We start from the raw sequence: 13,828 nt of genomic DNA, 5'->3' as shown, positions 1-13,828 counted from the left end.
ATCTGCGCTCCTCCTTAATGTCCTGTCCAGCTGCATAAAATGTCAGATGTCCCAGTGTATGATAGTCCATTCTGTGTACAGTGCTTGATTTTTCAGGACCTGGAACCCAGATGCTCACTGGTGGGGGGGAATGTACTTCCTTGAGAACTTTGTTTTGGGTCCAGCAACATCATTGTGGTTCGTCTCTGTTCAGTCTGTGCATATTGCCCTGAGCGTACGTTTTTGGCTGGGGACAGACACACCAGTGCAGGCATTTCCCTCTCCTTCATGGCTTCGCATGCATTTGCTTGAGGCTGTGCCTGCAAGATGGCAGTTTCTGTTTGTGTTTTTTTTTAAATTCCTTTTTTTTTTTTTTTAATGGATCCCTCCAAATGGCAGGCTACAAGCACTCTCACCCCACTCCCTTTGAACCTCTGTTCGGGTGCAGCGTGTAAAGCCCTAGCCGTTAAATTTTATTTCGGATTGCTATCTGTCTGTCCCAAACCTGGTTTTCTCAAATGGAAAAATACGGACTGTAAGGCAGCAAATGCTTACAGGCCTGGGAAAGAAAATCCTTTTTCAGCTGCTGCCCATTGAAATGGCCCTGCTGCTGTTCCCCTGCCGCGATGGGCTGGAGCTCTGTGTGGACCCACGGCAGCTCCAGCACAGGGCTGCCGGCAGCCCCGTCTTCTGTAGTGCATTAAGGGTTGTGTTTGCAGGGAGAAAGAAAAGCTTCAGCAAGCGACCTAAGAGAGAAGCTCCGCAGCACAGGGAGTGTTGAGTGAAGGTAAGAGGGATCTATTTTACCCAAAGGCAAAAATCACCCCATTTCCCTGGGGCACGGTCTCTCGCTCAGGCTGGCATCGCTATGTCCTGACTTAGGGTTCGGCCTCCATCTCCGCTGGATGTGGTGGGCAAAGCCCATTCCTTTCCCCCTTTCTTCTTTTTTCCTGAAGCAACAATCATTTTTGACAACAGCTTCCCCTTCTTGCAAAATACAGAGCTTTTTGGGGTGGAAGGAGGAGTTGGACATGTTTCTAAGCATCCCAGGGGGAAGGTAGGTGTGCACGGGATAAATGATGACCATGTCAGCGCTGTTTGCCTGTCCTCTAAATGGAGCTTGTGTCTGAACTGTGGACCCAAAAATAAAATCAGGAGAAAATGATGGTTAAAACTGCAGAGACTAGCGTATCCTGCAGCTGCCTGGCTTAGATAAAAACAAATCACTGGTAGACCTGCTGTGGAGCAGAAGGCAATTTTGACATTTCTGATGCTTTCCACAAGTTTGTCAGCCGCGGCGAGCTGCATCGCTGAGCAGGCCCTGGCAGAGAGTGCTCTGGACAGGCCAAAATGACCAGACAGTGGCTTCCTTCTCTTCCTTTTGGAAAGGAGGCAATGAGCTCCAGGTGCTTTGCGGCATCGTCTGTGCCTCGTGCGCCAAATCCCTTGCTGCTTTAGCGTTAAAATGCCAGAACCTGGATGGCACGTGGGGCTGTGCAGAAGTAGGAGGGACAGACAGCAACCAAACAGAGCAGCAGTTTGAGGGGGAAACTCTGGGTGTTAAGATTCCTCCTCAAAATCACCTTAAGGGCCACACATTAAAATAATGGCTGGCTGTCAGGAGTCCGCTGGTTGGAAGGTGTCTGGTGTCTGAGCGGAATGACTGAAGCCTCAACCAGTTTGCCAGGCTTGTCGCAACACGCTACGGACTGAACTTCACAGTTGTGTCCTCCTGCCTCAGTCAGGTGGGGAAGGAGTATCTGCAGAGTTAGATGTTTGGGTTGGATGCAGCCACTTTGGGTGGCCCCATGCCTGTACCCCTCATGGGGGAGGCCTGGGAGCTGCTCCCACCACTGTGCGCTCAGGCACGATGGTGAAACCCAACTCAGGCGTGTGTGAAAATACACTGTCAAGAGGGGAGACAGGAGAAGCCATCTGCATCTGTGTGTGCAGGCAAGCAAAGATGCCAACATCCATCAGCCCTCTCCCACTAGCTCCTTGTGAAGAAGCTAATGGCATCCCGAAGGAGTCTGGGGACACAAAATGCTTGTCAAAACTGATGTGAAGATGACCCAGGCAGCACTGGTGTCGTGTAAGCCAGCGCAGGCAGAGCTGAGCTTCCAGGAGGGGAGCACCCACATGGGGAGATCTGCACTGTGTCTGGAAAACTCCCTCCTCCAAAGCCATCAGGGCAGAAGATGGCAACACCTCCACTTCCCTGACTGACACCACCTGGGTTTCATTCCCTCAGCTAGAAAGGAGCAGGGGAGAATGGGTGGGAAGGTAACATGAAGAAGAGATGGGCAGAGGCAGAGACCAAGACTAAGTCCCATCAGGAGGCAGACGAGGAAACATCCCAGTGATTGGGGGCTACCGGTGCAGGTGTTGGTGGAGAGTACAAGCTCTTCCCCCTGGGCAGCATGGGAATGCTCCCACGCTTCTTGGGCAGCAGGAATGTGGTACTTTCGTGGGACAGCGAAGAGGCACCTGCAAGGTGCAGAGCTGATGCCCATCAGTGGTGCTTGGCCAGCCCACTGCCAGTCCTTTCCCTGGCCCACCATGAATTCCCGTGCTTCTGCCCTACGGCAGCTGCTTTGCCACCCAGCAAAGGAACCATGGTGAAGGATGAGGCTTTGCATGGGCTCAATGGGCACCGGTGCCCCAAGTTTCTCACCCCAGCCTGGGTGAAAGCCACCACTGGCCTGGAGACTCCGAGGCCATAGCTGGAGAGAATAAGGAGGAGGTGACACTGCTGAGGATATTTTCCTACCACAGGTTCCCCAGGGGGCTGGAGGGGAGGAGGAGGATGGCTGCGGAGAAGCATCCCTTCACTCCCTGCTTTGCTCACCCGGTCCTTCTCCTCCCCACAAAACCTGTGGGAAGAGCAAGCTCTTCTTGCCTGCTTTCGCTTTTCCTCACAAGCTTGCTCCACCGATATTGCTGCCAGCTTTAATCTGCTGTGAGGAAACATGCCACCCCACACACACACACACCCCCCACACTCTATACATTGCTCTGTTTTCTTCCCCAGGGCAGCAGGTTCTGCAGCAGGCCTGTTATTGCTCACTGCAGGGCGTCTTGGCCCCACGGATGGCTTCCACGGGCCGCTCACCCCACCATCACCACCTCCCCGTTCCCCGCTGCTCGCTCTGTTCTGCTCTCTGCTCTCCTCTTCCACCTTCCCCCTCTCTGATCCCATTCCCATGGAGATCCCAAGGCATCAACAGTGCCGTTCCTCCCTCCGCAGCCTGAGGGGAGGGGGTCGGTGGGAAGATTTTTGGTTCGCCTGAGCTGAAGTTGCACCCAATCCCAAAAGACAAGCTACAAGTTGGTGGAAGGTGTGTTTTGTCTCTCCGTCACTTGAGTCCTTCACAGCAACAGGACACTGGCCTGTTGTCTCCCTTTTTTCAGCAGCTTTCCAGCCTCTCCCCATCGGACACGGAAGGATGCTGCCCAAAGCTCAGCCCAGTGGTGGTGCGGCTTGCTGGGCCTTCACATCGTACCATTGCTAGCAATGGTCCCAGCTGTAAAAGAAAACAAAAAAAAGAAAAAAAAAAAAAGCATTTGAGGCTGCAATTTAAAAGTCTGTCGAAAATTAGAATCAGCTGATTCTGGGAAGGCCGGATCCGTGTGTGGAGATGCACCGCTGACCGCCATCTTGCTGAATTTACCTGCCTCACTGCAGCAGCCTGGAGTTTGCCTGTTTGCCGCCTTTTCTTTCCATATGACTCTGAACACGGCTCAGCCACCTGATTTCTTGGTCCTCGCATGAAAGGTAAGTCCTGGCCTCACTGCTCCAAAATGTAAGTTGGGAGGACAGCATGGCAGTTGCCTCTGGAAAGGTACCAGACATACCAGCATAGTAGGTATCAAAACTCAAGATGGGACTGCAAAGCAGTATGATCCTGGCACATCAGGATTTTCAGTCTGTGGGGCATCAGGTAGGTATTTTCAGTTGATCTGGTGTCACAGGCAGGTGATCGTAGATGGCAGCGCGCTGACAGTGCCTTTGAGAACATGTCCTCTTCTTCTGGTTTTGTTCTTCCTTAGTTGCTCTCATCTCCTCTTTGTCTTCTTGTGCTGGGTCTCAAGTGGGTCCTTATGTGCTGGGGAAGGGGATTACAGGAGGTTTTCTCTGGAGACACAGCGTGCTTAGGATCCTTTTCATCCCCCTTCCTCTTCCATGTCCTAGAAGACATCAGTTACAACGCAAATCAAAAGGGGCATTTGTCTCCCATCCGCTGGCTGAGCAGTCTCTTCATCCCACTTGTATCGGATGCATTGAAATGATTCATTTTGACATTTTAGACATGAAACGTTATGATTTTTTAATGCAAAACATGGGCTCGGATGTTTTGTGTACTTCCCCTCCTCCAAACTTCAGTATTGCAGATTTTTTGAAGGGCGGGTATTTGCCAAAATTCATCCCAGAGCTGCAGCCTTTTGTGTAAAAATCAAGTTCGGTTTTGTACAGTTTCAGCGTGTAAGTCATGCTTGTGACAAAACCTTTTCACTCATGTTCGGTTTTGGGGGTGAGAGGTGGCTCCAGGTGCTGAGGCTCTCACATCCCACTGCTTCGCGCGGAGCAAGGGGCCATCCGTCTCCCTGCTGAGCTAAGTGGAGACCAAACATTTGAAATACTCGTAAATCACTGATCTCTGAACCGTTCAGAGATGAAAGTCTATGGAGAAAGACGTCAGCTCTGTGAGGATCGTCCCTGAGCCTCTGGTTTCTCCAGAAACCTTCCAACAAGATAAACCACTCCCTAAAGGGATCAGTGTGACTTGTCCTCCCAGGCAGGTATTTTGGGTGTCTCTCGGTGCCACTGTGTACCTCTCCTGCGGGGCAGTGAGATGGCAAAGAGGCATCGCTCCCGGCTTGGAGGCAGAATGAGACCCCATCCTTTTTCAGGCATTTTAGGGCAGACTTCATTTTATCCATGTGGGATCTTCTTGAGAGGGTTGAGGTAAACATGAATCCCAGTGGGTCTACTGGAAACCGCTTCCAGGAGGGTAAAATTCAGAAAGGCCTCTGCTGGATTTGCTTCAGGAGTTTTTTACCTGTTTTTCAGCCCTTGTCCCCATTCCCCCCTAGTGTCACCCACTAGCACCAGCCTTTTTTTTCAGGCAGTCACCAGCTGTTGATAAACCCAAACAACAGTCTCCTTTTTTTGGCCCAGAGACTACCCTCCTTTAAAACCTGAGGCTGGCACCCAGAGGTGCTCCTTCTGCTGATGGAGAAACTGAGCTCATCTTTATTCCATCACCATACTACATATAATATCGCTCTTAAAAATTGTTTTAATGTTCCTGCAACCACTGTGCTCGTGCAACACTTCTGTCCCGGGTTGCCACCACCTCCATCACCTCACGTACATGACTTGTCCCACATACGGATGGAGACTTCCAAGGGGGAGTATGGCATCTGTGAGAGAGGGATGCAGCCAGTCCTCGAAAACAGAAGCAACAGCAGCATTTGTGCTGAAAATCAATGTTCGAGCCCTGGCCGTTGTTCATTTTGCAGCTGTTTCCTCAGTCCGATGCTGTAGGTTGCATTGGCAGAACGGAACTATGGGTGATGATGGTGGCCTCTTTTATACCCAGAGCTGTGGCTGCTGTTGATGAACCATCTATTGAAGCACCAAAAGCAGCTCCTGGAAGATGAGGCGGTCTCATTTCCTTTCTCCTTTCCCACTTGTCTCTTCTGGGGACAGTACACCATTTTTGGCTTATTCCCTTGGGCTCTTTGTCGAGCTCTTTGAGTTGCCTGCAATTGCAGTATCTTCATTAGCATTTGGTCAGCATGCTTTAGGGTCACCTCTGAGCAGCAGCCCATGAAGATGGTGTGCTGTGGATGCTCTGTATGACCAGTCTGCTTCAGGGAGGAGGCACCTGTGACCGGTTGTATCTGCTCGGGTGGCACACGCTTGTCAGAGCTTTGCATGGAGAGGGGATGTTCCTGGGGTGAAGATGATGACCTCAACCCAGCTCCTTTCTGCTGCCTATAAATCACATTAGAGAATATCAAAGCCCTGAACTGTCAGCACTACCTAGATGTAAATACTGTAATTATCCTAAGTAAAATTAAGAGTTTATGAGACTTCCTGTGTTGAATCTTTTTATTACAGCTTTTTTTTTTTCATCACAGATTTGATTTGCCGTAGACTTTATGTGACCCTGGATCATAAATCTCTGGCTTTCAAACACTACCTGACATCATGAACTGTTGCAGCAGCTAATTGGCGACTGCTCAGGGGCTTATTTTGCTGAGGAGAAGGCTTTTTTCCTGGCTGCCCTGAAATTTGCTAGTCCTTTTCAAATAAAGATTTGCCCATGCAATGAGAGATGCCAGATCTGTACCAAGGTCCTATGGGATCCTGGCGTGGATGCAACCCTACACAGCTAAAGAAATGAGCCGGTGCCGAGGAGCGTGTGGGGTCCTAGATGTGGGGAAAGGAAAATGCTTGAGCCTTCCTCATTCCCAGCAAAGCAGAGGGCGGCATCTTCACACGGCGAAAGCAAAGATGATCTCTTCATCCCACCATCCCCACCAGCCACTGCGATCAGGGATGCCTCTACGTTAGGCGAAGCGGCTGACGGCAGCTGCTAAGGTAGGAGCTTCAGAGAGGAGCCTGCACAAAGCTGCACTAGCATCAAAAGTTATAAATAACACAGTCAAGGCTTTCTAATGATCGTATCAGGCTGCACAGTTCAAGTAATGTGAAATAATCTAATGGCCTTTTCCCCCTGCCCCGCTTTTTTTCCTCTCCTATCAGAACAGACGCTGCTGAGCACAATGACTCCAGTAACAGGGAAGCACCCAGCGCAGCCCAGCACCGCGTTCTCCACTGCCCACCTCCCTGCAGCAAAAGCCAGCGGACAGTCTGCGCAGGCATTTCACCATGAGCTGCAAGTGGCAGATTAAAAAAAAACAACACAAAACCGGGGCTGTATTTCGAACACACAAAAAAATGAGCCTTTTCTCACACACGCCTTTGCACAGTGTTAGGAGATGAGCAACGTTATTGCTTTTGTCCCAGCGGAGCCTGGAGCGGCAGGTTCGTCTCAGATGTTTTCCTGCCTTTGACTCTCAGCCTGTTCTGTGCCTGTTCTGTGCCTTTCCACCAGCTCCCCGCCTCCTGAAGGTGATTCAGAAACTGAAACGTGACCAAACAAAACTCATTTTAATAGCTTGTCTTGGCCAAGGCCAACTAGGAATATAGCTGTGTTATTATCATGAGCTGGAACGCAAAGCTATTTACTTCATTAGCAGGAACGACAACAAAATAACAGCCCATGGTGCTGGCAAGGGTATAGCCAGAATGAAAATATTGCATACAAAATAGAAAAAGACCTGGAATAAACTCCTTATTATGGATCTAAAATAATTTTTCTTGGACAAAATAGGCTCAGAAAGCTCCAATGGCTTGTGAGAGGCTCCTTGAAAAGTGGGTTTTATCCAATGTCTTACTGTGCAAACCTCTGACATCCTGAGGAGATGCCTCTGGATGAGAGTCGGGGGGCTGAACACTGATGCTTCATTGACAAGTGAATGCTTAAAGGCTGGAGACTGAAGAAGGACAGAGCTCAAACTATTAACCAAAGAGGTTTTACATTTTGGACTGACTACAGTTCTGGAACCAGGAGTGGCATCGAGTTTGTATTTCCATTCCCAGCCATTGTAGAAGCAGAGCTGAAGAGCTGCAGGTGGAGTAAAGTAAGAATAGGCTGAATTCCTTATCATGGGACTAACAGAATGGGGTTGTTTTTTGGTTTGTTTTATTTAATTTTTTTATTATTATTAAAAGGTTCTCCATACAATTTTGAGAAGGCTTTCCATTGACTATGGATAATTTCTTTCAAAGAGGAGATTTCATTCCCCGGCTGGGCCTGGAGCAGCTCCCCCCTGGCACTGTGGACATGGAAGTGTTGCCTTCTCTTGAGAGAACAGTTCACCAGAAGTACATACAACACATGAGAATGAAAAGTAGAAAGATCTGCTTATCTTTGAAAGAGGAACAGAGTGTTTATCTGGTTGTAACAACACAATGTCCTTCAGTTTTGTTCCAAATTTTCAGTCTATCTTGGACTATCTATCTTTTGCATCTTAAGTAGATCAAGCTGCCTCTAAATCCCCCATGAACATACCTGAAAGCAACACTTGCTGTACCTCAAGCATCTAAAATGTCGTCTTCTCCCTCCTCAGTCCACTGGAGAAATCTATTAAAACAGCCTTCAAGCAGCCTTCCACGTGAGGAACCCATCCCTTTATGGGATTTCGATTTTTCTCTCCATGTGTTGGACGCTTGGTCCACCCACCCTGCTCTGCACCTCCCTGTTTCCCCGGCCGTGCCTCCACTCACTTCCCGCACGCTTGCAGGCACTGCGCCTGCCCGTCCGGGCGAGCCGGGAGGTGGCTATGGGAGGTGAGCACCAAAGTTCTCCAGCAGCTTCAGGGATCGGTGTGGGGAGCATCCCAATGGGCACAGTGGTGTGCCAGGCTATGCCACCAACCTTCTGACACAGGACGTCCATGAAAATCACCCACTTTTGGGGTGACAGGTCCTCCTACCCCCGTTCAAAACAGCTTTGGGCAAGGAGTGTGGCTGTATGTGTTTCCTCCAAGCCATGTTCGTGTTCTTTCCAGCTTTAGGAGGAGATATAAAAGCTGGCAGAGCTGCTCTGGCTTCCTTCTTTCCTCAGATTATTTCCATCGTCATTTCTCCCTGCACCGCTGCTTTAGGTTCAGCTGCAGCATAAGCCGTACAGAGGCCTGAAGAAGACAAGGTAATGTACGTCTCCCGGAAAGGATGAGCTTCAAGATACTTAGTCCATGGACGTGTTTGCTTGCAGAATGGTGTTCAAAGGGACAGCAGGCAGGGAAATACAGGCAACGAGTCCTGTCTCTGCCTATTTGAAAAGGCTGTGTGCAGCAGGGAGAGCTGAAAATCTCAGCGACCCCCGCACTCTCTCTGTCTGATTCTGCGGCCTTTCCAGGACGCCGGGCTCACCCTCCGCTTTCTCATCGGTGGGCCCTGGGAAAGCAACACGAACATCGGTAGCATGAGGTTAGAAACGATTACTCAGAGTCTACGGCGCTCCGGATCGGGAAAGTGCAGTGCAAGCGCTTTTATTATGTAGGTGCTAAACACGCACAGTAATTATTCAGTGCTCATGTGTTTGGGTTGCTTTCTAAGTTTGGCTTTAAAAAAAAAAAACACACGCCACCACGAATCAGTCGTCAGTGGAAATGTCTTGAATAAGACGAGCTAAGGCAGGGAAGTTTCTGTAGTGAGTCACGGCGAGATCAGAAGTAATTTATTGGTGGTTTCTTGTCCTGGGTTGTCTGTCCTGAGCAGCCGCTTCCCGTCCCGCTGGGTGGCCTCCAGGCAGCCGATGGTGCCGGCATCCAGCATCCCTGTGCCCAGCCCCAGCCCTCACCTGCCTTCTGGCAGTTGCAGTACACAGGTCCCTCTGCATGCCTCTGTGTGCAAGTCTTTTTTCCTCTCCAAAATGTACTCTCTGGTTTTTTGTTGGTTTTTTTTCTCCCCATGAATTACCCAGAAAGTAAGTGAGATTTATGCTGGGACTAAAATGTAAGCTCTTCTTTTAACAAGTCGTACTGTTTGGGTACAAGGAAAACCAAAACCCAATTTGCTTTACACTACATACCTTGTCCCCTCCTTCTGCTCACACGCCGTTAGAAACAGACTAAATTAATTGCAGGAACGTCAGGCACCAGAGGGGTAGAGAAAAAAAATAATTCCAAAACCTTGTAGTACAACTATAACAGCGTTTCGTTTTCTCTGGGGTTTTCACTCGCGGTGACTCTGCATCAAGGTTTTAGTCACACAGAATTTAATGCCAATTTTTATTCTGCTCATTCCATACCAGGGACGTGCGCTTGACCTTTTCAAAAAATACACTCTTAAGGCCTCGATGCATCAGTGCTCTTTGAGACTCAGGTAGGAACAAGGCCCCAAAATGATTTCTTTCTTTGGTTTGTACAAAATGATGAGCTTTTTCTTCCTTCTCTCCGGCGCTGGGTTAACAGATAGGCACTATCCATCTGTGCCAAGGTCCCAGCTCCTGGAGCAAGGTGATGAAACTGAAATCTCAGCTCCAGGAGCTGAGATTATTGCTTTTAATAAATTGAACTTCCAGCCTTTCGTCATACTGAGGAGAAATTTGAAAGCATCACCTAGAAGATGTCTGCTGGAATCTGTGGAGAAGCTGGAGCTGGAGCTCAAACAAGAGATGCGCTGCACCGTGCATCTCAACTGGGACTTGATGACAAGGGCTACTTCTACAAGGGCTCCCTAGTTTATGGCTGGAGAAGAGCATGGCAGGCCCAGCCTTTTGCCAACGCAGAAATCTGGGTGCTGGGGTGGGAGTTTTGGGAGAGGTCTCTCTTAGTGCCAGAGGTGTGGGAGCCTCACGGCCCGATGCAGGGTTTGACATCGTACTGAGGATGGTGGACTCCCCGCCACTGAATCGCCAGTGGGGGCATTCAGGCTCACCTTTGGAGATGATTTGGAGGCTACAGCAAATTGCGGAGCGCGGCGGGCTGCCTGCACAGGGCAGCGAGCCCTGTAAACTTGCCTTATCATGCTCGGGGGGGCTCATGCTGCAGCCTCTTTTGGGGCGCTGGTTACAGTATAGGAAGTCCTTTATAGGAAGACTTGGCAATCTTCAAGACCTCCTGCTTAGTGCCTCTTATCAGGAGTGCTATGATCACTGCAACCCTTAGCTGTTCATTTCTGGAAGTGAATTTTTCAGGGTTGGTGACTGAGGTGGTGGTGCGGGGAACAAAACCCTCTGATAAAACTCTCCAGGTGCCCATGGGCAAAATGCCTGGCTTAAAATGAAACATCTTAAAACACATGATGCTGAATGTTCCCAATAGATGATCTTCTCTATAGGTTTATTTTTCTTTTAGGTCATGTCAGAGTCCGGACTTGTCAGTCCTCTGCATCCCATGGAGGTTCACTGGGGAAAGGCAGCCCCAGGGCAGTCATGTTCTCAGCTCTGAGCAAGGATCCCTGTCAGATAAAACCACAGTAAGCAGTTAGCAAGGTCCTGATGGCTTGTTTTGCCGTCAGTATATGTGCCCTCTTGCATGGAAAGATTTCCCTGCCTTCACTTGGGCATTTGCAGCCCCCATACCATGCCGGTAGATGATTCCGGCTTTTCTATAATAAAGGAACTCACTTTGGATCCTGCTGCTTTAAATTATTCACTTCCTCTTACTATCTTTTTTTTTTTTTTTCATTGAGCAAGTGAAAGTAGTTTGCCTCTTCTTGCAAGATCTGTTGTGCCTACTCCTTCCCCAGGACTGACACAGGGCTGCTGGGACCTGGAGGTGACTAAGGGCTTTGCTCCAGCATGGACACCAAGCAGAGCACTTTGCAAAGTCGCTTGTCATATAGAGGGAAAAACTAAATATGACGAAACAAGTTTCAGGGCTCAGCGTTTCAGCAGCCAACACCAATTACTCCCGGTCCGGGATGAATCACCCCGGAGCTGCTGCTGTGACCTCAGGCGGGCTGCTCTGCCACTGCCGGAGCCCTCCCACCATCTTCATGGTGGGCTTTCCCATCTCCTGGTGATGTTTTATCCGGTAGCAGCAGCGTGGGTAACCCTGAGCTGCAAGCGCTCTGCTCTCCCCACCGCTTCGGCACAATGCCCAGAGCCTGTCTGGTGTGGTGGGACATCATCACGGACTTACTAGATGGCACCAGCTCAATAGGAGAGATAATATCCATCTGGGAGGTCTTATGGGGGTCTCTAGAGTAGCTCCAGGTAGCCCTGAGCCCTTGCCATCTTGCCACAGCAGTATCTGCTGCTGTTAGACACTGCCATTCTCTAGAGAGTCAGAGGGATTCAACGACCCTAAAAGCGATAAACTCCCAACTGGAGTAAAAGGGGCTGTGGGGTCAGCCTTGCTCAAGAAAGCACCAAAAGAAGGATCACAGGGCAGAGGTGAGCTTGAGAGGCAGCTCAAAATCCCAACAGGTTCTCCAACCTGTTCACCTCCTGACCATATCACTGGCTGCCAGCCGGTGCTTGGGTTTAAAATGTCCACAGGGTGTTTTGAAGGAGCTGAGCCCAGATACTTGCAGCATCTCAACTCATCCCTGCTTTGTCCTGATCCCATAAGTGACCCCGAAATGGAGACTTCTCAGGCAGTAAGGGGCCAAACATGCTTATTGTCGAGGTCTCCCACTGGCAGCGTTCTGCAAATGATTTTCCTGCCCAGCACACGCGCTGCTAAACTGTGTGGATGGGAGATGTGTCCTCCTCTGCTCTGCCCAGCACACCCTGGTCCCCCAGGGCTGTTTTGTGACCCGCCGTGCCATGAAAACTGGGATTAGTAGCAGCCGCAGAGCCTGCCCCATCCAGAGCCATCATTGTCCGCTCCTGGACATCCTGCTGACAACACTCTGGGACCTACTGGCAGCTCCAGAAAACAAACATCTGAGAGGCTGCTGCAGGGTGAGCTTGTGTCTCAGCCCAATTAAATGGTGGTTTGGGGTTGGGCCGGTCACAGTTTGAAACTGGGTCCTTCAGCAAAAGATGAGTGACCAGAAGACGGTTGCGTTTATAGTTGGAGACAAGAAAGAGAAAAACCTCAATGATGTGGTAATTCGCTGTTTTGTCCTGAGTTCAATTGCTTCCCTTTCAACTCCCGAAGATGAAAATGCAGTAAAACAGAGATTTTTCAAACTGACTCCTTTTCTTTATAGTAGAGGATAAGGGCGATGCTGAGCCAATACGCTCAGTACGCTCTGCTACGAGATCATGGAGGGGGGCGGTAATTCCAGTATGGGACCACGGACTGCAACGAGTGCAACACTTCGCATATTTATGGTCCTACAGATATCTCAAATCTCTGGGAGCTCAAAAACCACTATGTCCACTTATAATTTATGTTATAAGCATATATATATATATGGAAATGATGCTCTGAGCTCGACTGATGGGGAGCAGGGGCTGTCTTTGGCATGAGGTGACATCTAAACCTCTACACAGGCATTTTTCATGTGAAATGCCACATTTGAGCTTATGCTTTTTCCCCGTTGTTTCTCCCTAAACAGCCTTTGGGCCCTCTGCTTCAGAGCAGGACAGTACTGAGCGGAAGCCAGCTGTGCAGCAACAGCCTGAGAGGGTTTTTTTCTCTCTCTTTTTTTTTTTTTCCCCCTTTCCTGGATGCTGAATGAAGCAGCTCTTTTGTGAACAGCAGTTGTTTACATTCTTCCTAACAAAAGTTGGGATTTCCTCTGATGCTAATAATCTTGTCACTAATGCGTACAGCCAGCCAGAGCGCTTGGAATAGCTTTTTAATCGCGTCTGGGCCAACTTCAGCGTGCTCGTCGCTGGTAGGAACAGCCTCCCAAAAATCAAAACAGTGCCACCAGAACAGGGAGGTGACTCTTCATCGCTGCCTTCTTCAGCATGGGCAAATAACACACGTTGCTCCCTGCAAACCTCTGGCCAAGGGCTGGACCGTGTTTGCAGGTTTTCAAAGCATCCACCACTAACCTTTGGCTTAATGATGCACGTCGGGGCCCCCGGTGCACAGGGGGTGATCAGCTGAAGCACCTTGGATCAGTCCTAGTTATCCTGGGTATCCAGCCTGGGTATCCAGCCAGGTTTTTGACATTTGTGTTTGTGCTGTCTAGTAACTTAAGGTGACATTTTCTCTTTGTTTGAGCATTTCTGTGCCATCTCGCATTTCATTTATTTCCTCTCCAAGGGGCAGCGCTTGGCCTCGGTCTCAAACGTGTGGCAAGGTGAGAAGACAGGCGTTTTTCCGCGTTCCCATTTGCAGGTGGGGGTTAATGCTGAGG

The sequence above is a fragment of the Larus michahellis genome, chromosome 1, assembly GCF_964199755.1.
Source record: "Larus michahellis chromosome 1, bLarMic1.1, whole genome shotgun sequence".
Classification (NCBI taxonomy): Eukaryota; Metazoa; Chordata; class Aves; order Charadriiformes; family Laridae; genus Larus; species Larus michahellis.
This window is presented reverse-complemented; position numbering follows the sequence as displayed.